This window comes from Lacerta agilis, chromosome 4 (genome assembly GCF_009819535.1).
Source record: "Lacerta agilis isolate rLacAgi1 chromosome 4, rLacAgi1.pri, whole genome shotgun sequence".
Taxonomy (NCBI): Eukaryota; Metazoa; Chordata; class Lepidosauria; order Squamata; family Lacertidae; genus Lacerta; species Lacerta agilis.
The window spans coordinates 92,231,207-92,244,245 of NC_046315.1; the positions used below are offsets into that span (position 1 = coordinate 92,231,207).

At 41.1% G+C, this 13,039-nt stretch overlaps 1 protein-coding gene across 1 annotated transcript in view; it reads right to left on the reverse strand.

The window, feature by feature from the left end:
* Positions 1–385: 385 nt before the first annotated feature.
* The window catches only part of PIBF1 (progesterone immunomodulatory binding factor 1), a 73,013-nt gene continuing 60,359 nt past the window's right edge, over positions 386–13,039 (reverse strand). Inside the window, 1 exon segment of the mRNA XM_033147976.1 lies at positions 386–461. The gene's annotated coding sequence lies outside the window, so the exon portion shown is untranslated.

The window sequence follows — 13,039 nt, forward strand, 5'->3', positions numbered from 1 at the left end:
GGTTCAGATCCTGACAGAGCCGTGAAGTCACTAGGTGAAGTCACCACCTCACAGGGTTGTTGTGAGGATAAATTGGGTAAGAAGACAATGTATGCTGCCTTGAACACTTAGGGGAAGGGTGGACTAAACATTTAATTATTGAAAATAAAACACACATCTTTATTTCAGAGGTCATAGTTCCAACATTGTATCTACCACACTGATCTACCAAGATCTAATAAAAAAGCATACAGGTATTTAAAAGTTGCTGTACCATGAAAATAAATAAAAACTGTTGCTGTACTTACAAATATTGTTGGTTTGGGTGCAAAGACATTTCCTGCCTCGTGTTCCAAAGGCAAACTGACTGCTGGACTTGATAAGGCTTTTGCATGCAGATTTTGACTCTGTTTCTGGGGCAAACTATCTCCTTGGGGTTTACCATGAAGACGAATCAACATCTGTTTCATCACAGCTAGTTCCTTAACAAAAAAAGAAGTCAAACTATAAGCCTCCATTACTAGTTATAAGAACACGCATTTTCTATTCACCAAACCATGGAAATGGAACCATTACTGTACAATAAGGATGGTTATCTCCCTTTCTGGTCTGATTACTTATTTGAAACCACTTCATAAAGGAAGTAATAAAATAAAAAAGGCACAAGATTTATATAAATAGGAGCTCATCATTTGTGAAATGCTGCGACAGAAGAAGATTTACAGAGCACAGTTAAGCATCCCACTGGCTCTTTTCACTTAAACTGCCATTTATTTTAAAACGATTCTTTTTAAAGGTTTGTTTTGAAAAGGCAGAGCACTGGCTTAATCCAATCTGCATGCTTGCAAATAAGAGGCAGATGGCTGGGATAAAGAGAGCATGTCTTACAAAGGCAGATACAAAAAAACACTTATTACTCCCAGTAAAGCGAGAGGAGTGGGAACATCCAGAAGACAGGCACACGACAAAGATCACAGTAAATATAGGGAAAAATGTTGTAAAGAGATGAGTTTCCCTCTCTGAAACAGAAAAGCAATTTTTTGATTTTTTGCCTCTCTCAACACATCAGTGCTCTGGACTTGCCTCCAAATCGGGAGATATGCTCAGTAAAGTAATTAAAGAGAGAGAGACAGGCCACGTTTGCACACTACATGGTTGAGCATGAATGCGCCCCATTGGTGTGCACCTCTCCCTTCCCCATGGCTTGTGCTGAGGCAGTGTTTAGCTTGACAGTTAAAACATTTCAACTTAGTGCTATGTTTGAAGTAGTTATATCGGTTTAAGAGATTTGTTAAATTATGCAACAAGTCAACGTCAAACCAATGGTTATGAAGCTGGTTTGTTAAACAAACCAAAGTTTATTTTAGTATAATGCTAACCCAGGATTTTCTAATAGTGAAACTAAACTCTACTGAAGCCCTCTTCCCTATTGCATGGGAGGGCACAAGCAAAACACTTTGCTAGATGTAGTAGACGTACTGCTAAACCATGGTTAAATGTTACGTTTGAACACAACCACAGAGCTCTGTTGAGGGTGGATTATTCTACCCCTTTCATACTTCAACCAACCAACCAACCAACCAACAAAAGCAAACTCTTTTAAACACAAGAATGAAACAAGCATCCAGTTTCAGTTCTGAAAATAAGTCTTCTTCATTATCAGAAGTTGAAAAATAGTAAATTAACAGAACCGTCTGGGCATGTAAATTCTAGTTTGGGGTTCCGTTTGTCACTTTTCATCTTGACAGATAATATTTATCTATTTCACAATGATTTGGGCTTCAAGGAAATGTAAGGAGGCCTGGATAAACTCATGCAACAATGGTGTAAAAAAATGAATGCTTGCAGTTTAATGTCAGACAACAACAAGCAAGTAGCAGTAGACTGCAAGTTAACAATAGATTTCTTAATTCACATTGATTCACAGTTTTGGTTACAATTATGAAAATGTGCCTTGGAGGATGAAAGCATGCCATTCCTCATACAGAATTACTTATAAGCAGCTCTATAATACCGTAGGGTGTAAATTCTTCTGCTCAAAAGGTAAAAATAGGCACACTTTGTTGTACTGACTGTTACATCTACTTAATAAATGCCCAATATTCCAGTTATGGGCTCCTTATAACACCACCGCAAACCCTTAAAGCACACCAAACCACTTTATCCACTGGGTGCATTCTTCTTATTGCTCAGTCATTTAATATTGCAAGTATTTGCATAATTCAGCCATGTGCAGTGGCATGTCAAAACAGCTCAACTGCAGAGCAGCTGTTTCAAAGGGCTGCATAACTGATACCAACATGTTGCTGAAAGTTGTAAACTCTGCAAAGATGTTGCCAAAGCAATGCATAGACAAAATTTCTCGATGAAAATAACTGGGACAATTATACAAGCACATGCTTCATCTTTACTGTACTGAGGCTACAATCCTAAGCATATGCACTGGGAAGCTATGGAAATAATAGGATTGGGATGCAAATCATGTTTTCATTTTAGCAACCACTGTGAATGAGTACTACTTTGCTGCACCATGTTCTGATTGAAGAGATGTTGAAATTGTACTCCAAAACATGACAATGGTGGGCAATTCTCAGGCTGATAGAGAGTTTACATTTCAGAGAACACAAGGCAATCTTTTAGTAGTTATTTGGCCATCATATCTCCTGCAGAGAGGCCAACTCTCAGGCGAGGGAGGGGGGGAGAGGGAGAGGGAGAGGGAGAATATGCCCTCTCCAAAAATCTTCCCAGCTCCTTGTAAACCAGCACAGCCTCCATGAGAGGTACGGGTAAGTCATGGTCTTAATTGCCATCACAGAACACGAGGAAATCACATTTGAGAAAGTAGGAAAGCCTTCAATGCACTTAAAAAAAAAAAGTTTTTATGAAAACCTCTTTTAGCTAATATCTAGGTGTCTTCCAGAAGTGATGCGAGAAACTTTTATCTAAATGTAATCATTTTAAGTGGGGGCTTTGAAGATTAGCAAATTGCTACCCAGCCAAAGCTTCATGGAGCAGAATATACCGTAAATTGAGCAAAGGAACAATACAAGCACAACATAGTGCTAAGCAGATTGTTCTACAAGTGCAGGAAAAACCTCCCCCCCCCCCACTCTGCATACCCTTTAAATTTCTTGGGTTCCCCCGAAAAACCTTCCAGAACAGATCTGGGGATGCCGCAGGGCACACACGGAGGAAGGAGGAGAAATCCTCTTGCACTAATTCTAATCCTTGCGCTAGCGCAATGTGTAACTGAATACTGCTCAGTCTGTTATAGCTCTCTAGTGCCAGTCTTCCTGAATGAGAGGGGAAATCAGACAAGGCCGTCCTTAATGTATCCTGGTCCCAAACTATTTGGAACTTTAAGGGTCTTAAATGACACTCTGAATTGGGTTGAAAACTGGAAGTAGTCAGAGTGCATCCATTCCCAGAGAGCTTTTCAGCCTTATTCCAGCATCAGTCTATGAGCTGGTTCAAACCATAGAGCCCTTGACAATATTTTTGAAAATAATTTAGCAGGTTTCCTTTTTTTTGGGGGGGGGGTTATAAAGCCTCTGTTGTGACAGTTGTGTGCTGCCTTTGACCCCTTTAAGAGGAGGAGCCGAGTTTGACAACACTCTGGCACATGTATCACGACAATGTGGAAGGAGATCACCACCCATAGAACACCCTTGCAAACAAAACAAAGAACTTGTAAAAATGTTACTTGGAAAAAATACGAGAAGAGACATTGCACATACTTTTGTGAATCAAGAAAATCTTTAATAAAAAACACAATTAAAAACAAAACGAAACAAAGAACTTTGTTGTCTGCTGGAGCAAGGGATTTTTTTTGGGTAAACTCTGAATGTATTGTATAGTGTGATTGACACAATGAACATAACTTTCAGGCAAAGTACACAAATGTAAAATGTAAATTTAAAATGCCACGATTTCCAGTGTCTACACAGACACAATTTCCAGTGTCTGCATAGACGCCATTTCCAGCATCTGCACAGACATAATTTCCGGCGTCTGCACACGCGCAGACACGATTTCTGGTGCCACGGAAGAGAGTCCCCGCGCTGTGCTGGTTTAGTGCAGCACACAGGGACTCGCTGAGCGGGCGGCTTGGTTTTTTGGGGGGGCTCATGGGCCGGTTAAACGACCCCCGTGGACCGCTTGTGGCCCATGGGCCTTAGGTTGCTGACCCCTGCTCAAGGACATAGAGTGTACTAGAGCTTGGATGAGTAGTTCTTGGGATCCCAGGCACTGAATGCATCCCAAATTACTTATGAGATCTCAATGGGTCTACTCTGAGGAAAACAACCCATTCCTTAAAAAACAAACAAACGTACAGAATATCTGTAGGTGTTTCTGCTCCAGAGCTATCTCTTGCTGCTTTGGTGGTTCATAAGTATGTTTCTGTTCATTTGTTATATCTGAATAGAAAACTAGAAGGGTTTACACAGCTGGACAGCTACTGCAACATGACTGAAAGATTCATCGTCACCTGGGAAAATGAATTAAGGACTTTTTAAATATTTGGATGATCTTACTGGCAACCGTTTCTTGCTAAAAACCCCTATCCTTAATAATAATAAAAAATCTTGGCTCTCTCTCCGAAGTACGTTTTGTGTAACGTGCTTGCCAGTTAGATCTTGCAATCCAAACAAACACAATGAATTTTGCCTATATTTTGTGGAACATTTCCCCTCTAAATCAAAATCCGAGGCGCTTACATTGCGTTCCTATCACTAAGCCTTGCTTATTTTTGCAGCGCATGGAAACTGTGTTTCCTGAAAGCCAGATTTTATTCAGCACAAGTTTACAGGACACAATAAATGAAAAGACAATTCTCAGGGGTGTGTGTGGGGGACGACGACGTCTAAGAAGGAGAAGAAAGTTACTCAAAGCTGCCCCATCTCACCCAAAATTGTGTGCATGAATGGGCACCCGTTTGCTAAAAAGCTTCCAGGTGTTCTAAATTCAGTAGCCTTTTTGTATTCATGTTTAAGTAACACAATAACTCAATAGATAACATAAAATAAAAATGAGAAGTGCTGGTAACAGCACAATAGGAACCAGAACTGTCTTGACAATCACTTAACAGAGTAATTGTTGCTTGCTTCTCTAAACTGTAGTTGAAAATAGCTCCAGGGCTAACTTGGGGGGATACAGAAATTTCCCTGTAATTCCTCTCTCTCTCTCTCTCTCTCTGTGTGGTGTGTGTGTGTGTGTGTGCGCGTGCAAACAAACAGAACATTAATAGAAGCAAGGATCTCAGAACAGTAACTTAGTAGAAGAAAAATGATAATTACCTTCTGGCTGAATGTTTGAAGGAACTAAGCATTGTTCAAGAGCAATTTTGTATTTAGAAGGCTGTAGCACATATGGCAAAAAGGAAGAATAAATTCTCCTTAGAAACATGATTCTGAAATTGCCTTATATAAAAAAGTAAAACAAGGAAGGAACTTGGCTAAAGGCAGTTTAACCAAAAGCCTGCCATAGAAAGATGTTTGCTGTTCCCTGACAAAGCAGAAAACAAATGTTAATAAAGCTCAGTGTTGCAGGAGAGCCAGAAGCCTTTCAAGAATGCCTTCAGTCTACTGACACAGGTAAATAATCTTTAGAAAGGTTCAGTAGTTTAATCATGCTAGAGAACAACTCTAGTAAAAGGAGACGCAGCTATAGAAAAGCTGACAAACACCTTCACATGCAATGGGATTTCGGTATCAGAACAGATAAGCCTTTTTTAGGGAGATGCACAGTTGATTAGATTAAATACAATGCAGTCTGACAGCTTTAGAATTTCACAGAACTCATGATGAGACTGGATATTCATTTTTAAAAATAGAAAGGAAATCCCTCAACTGACCCATCTCCCCCACTCCCAATGGGTTGGATATTCATGACAAAAAAGGAAAATATTTCAGAGATGAAATGGGTATTTTGAGCATTGGCAATGTTCATTCTAGTCTCCTTTTTTCCTTTTCTTTTTTAAAACTCCCAAATTTATATACCGCTTGACTGTAATAAAACCTCAAGGACCTTTATTGATCATTTTTAATATTACTTATAGAAGTTAAATAAGTAGATAATTAAAAGTAACAATATACCAATACGTAACTTTTGAGTTACGAATGCGGAAAACCCAGAAGTGTATACTTCCGGGTTATGCCACGCACTCTGCACATGTGCAGAAGTGCTCAATCGCGCCGTGCGCGTGCGCAGAAACAGCGCCTTTGCCTACGGACTTTTCGGGTTGCGGACAGACCCCCGGAACGAATTTAATTTGTATCCGGAGGGTCCATTGTATATGTTTTAAGCAGGTAATGGAAAAGGTTTGTCCACAGACAGCTTTCTGGGTCATGTGGCCAGCATGCCTTCGACAGGACTTAACCATCCAGGGGAAAAGGTACAGTGAAGATCTGATGCCAATAGGCAAGGAGTTCCAAAGTTTAGGTGCTGCCACATTTAAACACTGATTTCTTACATGTGCGGAATCAATATTAGGTGCTGCCTCTAAGTAGGATGTGCTCAATTTTTCAACTTTCAAATTCCAGAAATAAGGGTTGCTAAAAAGTTGTAACATTACTTGGGAATTCAAAAGATATTCAATATAATTTAGTTTTGCTTGGTAAGTAAAATGCATGCAAAACTGCATAGGAATCATTAAAAAAAATGATTGCCAAGTTCTTCCAGTTATAAGGCTTTCCAGGGCAGGAAACTGGCCACTTTTTCAGACCCTCACCGACAGTGAGCTTCTATCTCCCCAATATTCAGGCTCAGCTTATTTTGCATCATCCATAACACCACTGAATCCAGGCACCAGTACTGGACGGCCTCTCCTGATTCAGATATTATTCAGCTCTTTCTATAGGGCTTATTATGGGCGAAGTTTTCGAGTGAGAGCTCCTTTGTAGAGGGTGCAGGGGACAAATGCTCCCCCACATTCCTCTTTGGTATCACTGGAGCTGGTTGTATTGCCTTGGAGGCTAAAGAGAGAAAAATAAAGGTTGATGAGAAATAGTCACAGCCCCTTTGCTGCTGAGGGAGTCCTCAAAAGGACATGTCTCCTTGCTGCCATCAGCTGCTCTGAGAAGTGGCTTTTCTATTCCTTTCCTTGGGAATGTCTTTAAGATTGTAAGGAGGTCTGACTACTGAATTTTGCAAGCCACTCTGGGAAGGTTTTTGGCTGAAGGGCTGGGTATAAATGCTTTAAACAAATAAGCAAATAAAGAAAGAAAGCGCACCAGTCCTGGAAACTTATTGTGCTGCTGCTGCCCATTCTCATTCTCCCTCAGGAAGTATTTAATGGTGTGAGCAAGGGCGATGACAAGAAGTCCCCCCCCCCAGTGGCCTCCAGAGAATGAGAAAATTAGCAGAAACACCAGAAGCATCCAAACACTGTTGTACACAGCATAAAGGGGGCGGGATCCTCCAAATGAGAGCAGCAATTGCAGCAGGAAGAGAAAGAGGGGAACGATGAAGTGCAAGGATGATCATGAGTCTTAAAGGTAAAGGGACCCCTGACCATTAGGCCCAGTCATGTCCGACTCTGGGGTTGCGGTGCTTATCTCGCTTTACTGGCCAAAGGAGCCGGCGTTTATCCGCAGAGTTTTTCTGGGTCATGTGGCCAGCATGACTAAGCCACTTCTGGCGAACCAGAGCAGCGCACGGAAACGTCATTTACCTTCCTGCCGGAGCGGTACCTATTTATCTATTTGCACTTTGACGTGCTTTCGAACTGCTAGGTGGGCAGGAGCTGGGACCAAGCAACGGGAGCTCACCGCGTCGCGGGGATTCGAACCGCCGACCTTCTGATCAGCAAGCCCTAGGCTCTGTGGTTTAACCCACAGAACATAGTATATCTTGTGGGCGGGGGGAGAATGCTTTTTAAAATCGTCAAAATAAGGACCACAGACACAGAAACAGCAGGCTGCCCACTCCGCTTTCCTTGAATATACAGCCTGAGAAACACCTGGAAGCCCACAGACTACATTCTGAATAGGAGTCGGCCTGATAAAATGCATTATCTCACATTCCCTGTGTCTTTTGTGAAATGCAGAGTAGTCTTTCAGGAGTTCAATAAAAAGGAAATGTGTGACTGGAAACTTATCAGACCACACAAGCCTCGGAGAAAGAAAGAAACACTTTTCAAGGCCCGTGAAACATTCTTGGATCTCACACAAAGGTTTATTTTAATTCAATCTGAATCTGGCCCTAAATTGCCCATGTAGAACAATATAAAAACATATGTAATCTGTCAAGTGTATTCAAGCAAGTGTATTATCCACTGTGTAGCCAGACAACGGTTCACAAACAGTGTAGCTGCGACTCTAGTATAGAAAAGGAAAAAAGACAAGAGGCAAGAGGTTTGCCGAGTGCCGTGGAAGGTAAGCTTTTTCAGACTGAGACCTTTTGCCTTTTGGCTTGTATTTTATGTAATAAATACTGTTATCTGCACAGAGCATCTGGGACAGAATGAGCTATTATTCTCTCCCCAACTCTGCCCTGCTTCACTCCAGGGTTTCCTCCAGGAAACATAAACCACCCCAGTTGTGCCTAGCTCTGATAAGGCAAGAAAAGGCCGCTGGCAGCCTTTCTTGACAGTTTACCCAAAGCACTTCTGAACTTGCTTCTGCTTATCTGACCCTTAAAACTACCTGCCTGCTTCTTGCATCTTTCTCAGACTCTTAGGGGGCAATCCTATGGCAAGATCTGCTGGGATGAACAGCTTACGGTGGCTTAGCTGGATGATTCCTGTCTCAGCTGGAATTAAGTCATCAACCCTGGCTCAGTCAAAGACACGCCAGTGCAACTTGCTCAGCCAGGCCAGTCTTAGGCAGAGCAACAGCAGCAACCCCACTGCCCGGGGGTGCCTGTCCCCCCTGCAGAAGCCTCGCTTACAGGGGTCGCACAGTGGAGGCTTCTGGCAAGATCTTGCTGGAATTCTCACAAGAGCTCATTGCTGCCATAGGGGGGAAAAAATTGTCCAGCAGCACCTTAGAGACCAGCTAAGTTTGTTCTTGGTATGAGCTTTCGTGTGCATGCACACTTCTTCAGATACACTGAAACAGAAGTCACCAGACCTTTATACAGGTGATACTCAAAAAATTAGAATATCGTGGAAAAGTACATTTATTTCAGGAATTCAACTTAAAAGGTGAAACTAACATATGAAATAGACTCATGGCATGCAAAGCGAGAGATGTCAAGCCTTTATTCGTTATATATGTGATGATTATGGCGTACAGCTGATGAAGTCACAATCTCAGAAAAATTAGAATATTAAATGAAATCAACAAAACAAGGATTGCAAATAGACAATATTGACCCTCTGAAAAGTAAAGCTGCATATGTCTCAGTACTTGGTTTGGGCTCCTTTTGCAATCAAGTACTTGCCGTCAATGTGGCGTGGTGTGGATGCTATTGGCCTGTGGCACTGCTGATGTGTTATGGAAGACCAGGATGCTCCAATAGCGGCCTTCACTTCTTCTGCATTGCTCGGATCTCATTCTCTCATCTTTCTCTTGGCAATGACCCATAGATTCTCTATGGGGTTCAGGTCAGGCGAGTTTGCTGGCCATCAAGCACAGTAATCCCATGGCATTGAACCAGGTGTTGGTACTTTTGGCAGTGTGGGCAGGTGTCAAGTCCTGCTGGAAATGAAGTCAGCATCCCCATAAAGCTCGTCTGCGGAAGGAAGCATGAAGTGCTCCAAAATCTCCTGGCAGACAGCTGCATTGACCCTGGACTTAATGAAGCACAGTGGACCAACACCAGCAGATGACATGGCTCCCCAAATCAACACAGACTGTGGAAACTTCACACTGGACTTCAAGCATCTGGCATTGTGTGCCCCTCCCCATTCTTCCTCCAGACTCTGGGTTCTTGGTTTCCAAATGAGATGCAAAAGTTGCTCTCATCAGAAAAGAGGACTTGGGACCACTGAGTAACAGACCAGTTCTTTTTTCTTTAGCCCAGGTAAGATGCTTCTGACATTGTTTCTTGTTCAGGAGTGGCTTGACAGAGAATATGACATTCATTTGAAGCCCATCTCCAGGGATCCATCTCTGTGTGGTGGCTCTTGATGCACTAACTCCAGCCTCAGTCCACTCCTTGTGAAAGTCCTCAGCACATTTGAATGGTCTTTTCCTGACATCCCTCTCCAGGCTGCGGTCATCCCTGCTGCTTGTGCACCTTTTTCTTACACACTTTCCCCTTCCTCATAACTTTCCAGTAATGTGCTTTGATACAGCACTTTGGGAACATCCCAACTTCTTTCTGCAATTACCTTTGGAGGCTTTCCCTCCTTGTGGAGGGTCTCAATGATGGTTTTCCTGCACAACTGCCAGGTCAGCAGCCTTTCCCATAATTATGATTCCTACTGAACCAGTCTGAGAGACCACTTAAAGACTCAGGAACCCTTTGCAGGTGTTATGGATTGAGTACTGCACATTTTCACAATATTCTAATTTTCTGAGATAGTGAATTTGGTGTTTTCATCAGCTGTACGCTATAATAATCACAATTATAACAAATAAAGGCTTGACATCTCTCGCTTTGCATGTCATGATTCTATCTCATATGTTAGTTCACCTTTAAGGTGAATTCCTGAAATAAATGTCTTTTCCACTATATTCAAATTTTTGAGTATCACCTGTATATAGTTCTAATTACAGGTAGGTACCCGCCATGTTGATCTGCCGTAGTTGAAACAAAATAAAAATGCATGCACACGAAAGCTCATACCAATAACAAACTTAGTTGGTCTCTAAGTGCTACTGGAAGGAATTATATATATATAATATATTAGATATATTATATATATATATATATATAATATATAATATAGTATTGTATTTCTATATAGTGAGAGGGGAGAGGGTGGGAGGGTATTACTCAGAAGGGTGGTGGGAATGGGTGATTGGCTGATAGGTGTGGTAGACCAGTTGATGACTGTTAACGCTGTAATTGGTCTTACAGGAAAAGGAATGTGATGAGATGGCCAAGAATAGCTTAAATCATGTATAATGAATAAGAATCCAATGTCTCTATTCGACCAGGTCTCTCCATTGTTTTACGTATTGGTAATAAAATTGTAATTCCGCAACTTATTCAGTTGTAATTCATTGCTCCCATGTGACTCTACACAGTGGAGGGATTTTTGAAAGCACTGGTGATACAATGGTTCCCTGTGTGTGGTATATTATTATTATTATTAATTATTTCATTTCTATACAACTTCATATTTAAAGGAAAAAATCTCAAAGCAGTTTACAACAACATAAAAAACATCAAATAAAACATTCCAGAGTAAAACATTACTGAAGAAAGTCAAATATAAATATACATTCAAAAGCAACATAATTAAGGGGAAACTAAAATATTATCTTAAGCATTTCAAATGAAAACTTTACTAAAGGAAGTAGAATATAAAATGCACATTTAAAACAGCACAATTAACAAGAGGATAATGTATTATCAATAGCATAGAACATATCTGCTGCTGTTGCTGCCAATCCTGCCATAGTGGTTCATGGCAGGTGGCAGCTGTAGAAGCTCAAGCCTGGGTCTGCACTAAGAGACGGCCAAGATGGTACATCACAGCATAAACACAGTGGGACCAAAAAGATACAAATCTTACTGCTTCATTAACAGGGCAATCCTATATATGTCCACTCAAAAGTAGGCCCGACTGTGTGCAGTGGATGGCAACCTAAGTTACTTTCATATCCATGAGACTTGTACTGTAATGGTGTGATACATTTTTACTTTAAGTGTTTACGACACAGAGTTTTTCAGGAGAGATAAAGGAAGTTTAGCTCGACAGCGTCAACAACAGTTGAGATTCAATAACCCCATTATAAGGTACAACCTAACAGGAGTGCCAACTTGGCCCTGCGACTGTGGGTGCCTGGGGTCATGGGTGCCATGCAGATTGCATAGCCCTTGCACTGAAATTTGTGGGTGCCTGGCCCCTTCATGGGGAATTTTGTGGGTCACCCAGGGCCCCATGCAACCTAACATGGAAGTCAGTTCCTTCTTCTAGTATAAGGCATATAAGAATAGTTGCTAAGATGGGTTTTGTTAATCAAGTTTCACAAAGTGCCACCAGATAAAAGAAGCACATTAGAATAGTTAACATCTTGTTGTGGGAAAATGTACAAAGTCTTCAACCGTTTATATAAAGCTGGCAACTTTGTCTTTGCATGTATTTAAAAGCTCTCTTCTTGAGAAACATCTTTTTTCACAGAGGGTAAAATGAATGAGTTCCTCTGTTAATACTGCATGACACCATGTGTTAAGGACATAATAAAAAGGTATAATACACCTAGCGTAAGTACTAAAATATTTTTAATAGCATGTGTATCACAACTTAACCATTCATTACACATGCAAGACAATGGTAGCCATAAATGTATAAAGAAAACAGCTGGTGGCATTTATGGAAATTAATGTACAAAGAGTTCTTAACACAAAACTAAAGCTCTTTGTAATTTAATAGAACTTTTCATTTTATCATCTGAAAGTACTTTGCCAACGGTTAAACCTAGAACACATTTGTAAAGCAGCATAAGGGGTGATATAATGATTTAAAAGAGGAAGAAATTAAGCACACAGATATTAAGTTAACTTGCTCAAGTGAAAGTAATACCCAGAGTGGCACCAGGTACTAAACACAGAGTTTAAACATATATACAAAAAGCCAATCTCTGTGTTCATTGCTGAGTGCAATTTTTAAAAGTATTCTAGCAAGGTAATGCCACGCATCAAGAGATACACAACCTCTTTCCCCAACTCCTCCCAATCAAAAATAGATCTTTCAAGCTTTTCTGCAGAAATGTTCAAGATCTGCATTGGTTTTGGAAGAGCAAGTGGTTCCATGTGCTTTTCAGTTTTCTACCTTGGTAATCTCAGGACATTTCCAGTGAGGGAGGGAGAAAACAGCCTTGTTTGATGCAACACTAAACTGAAGTGAACAAAACCTGGGAAGCCTTGGGCTCATGCACTGCCACCACCGCCCCACCCTTGTCCACAAGTAGTTTGGAAGCTTTCGCTCCAATTCTCTATTACC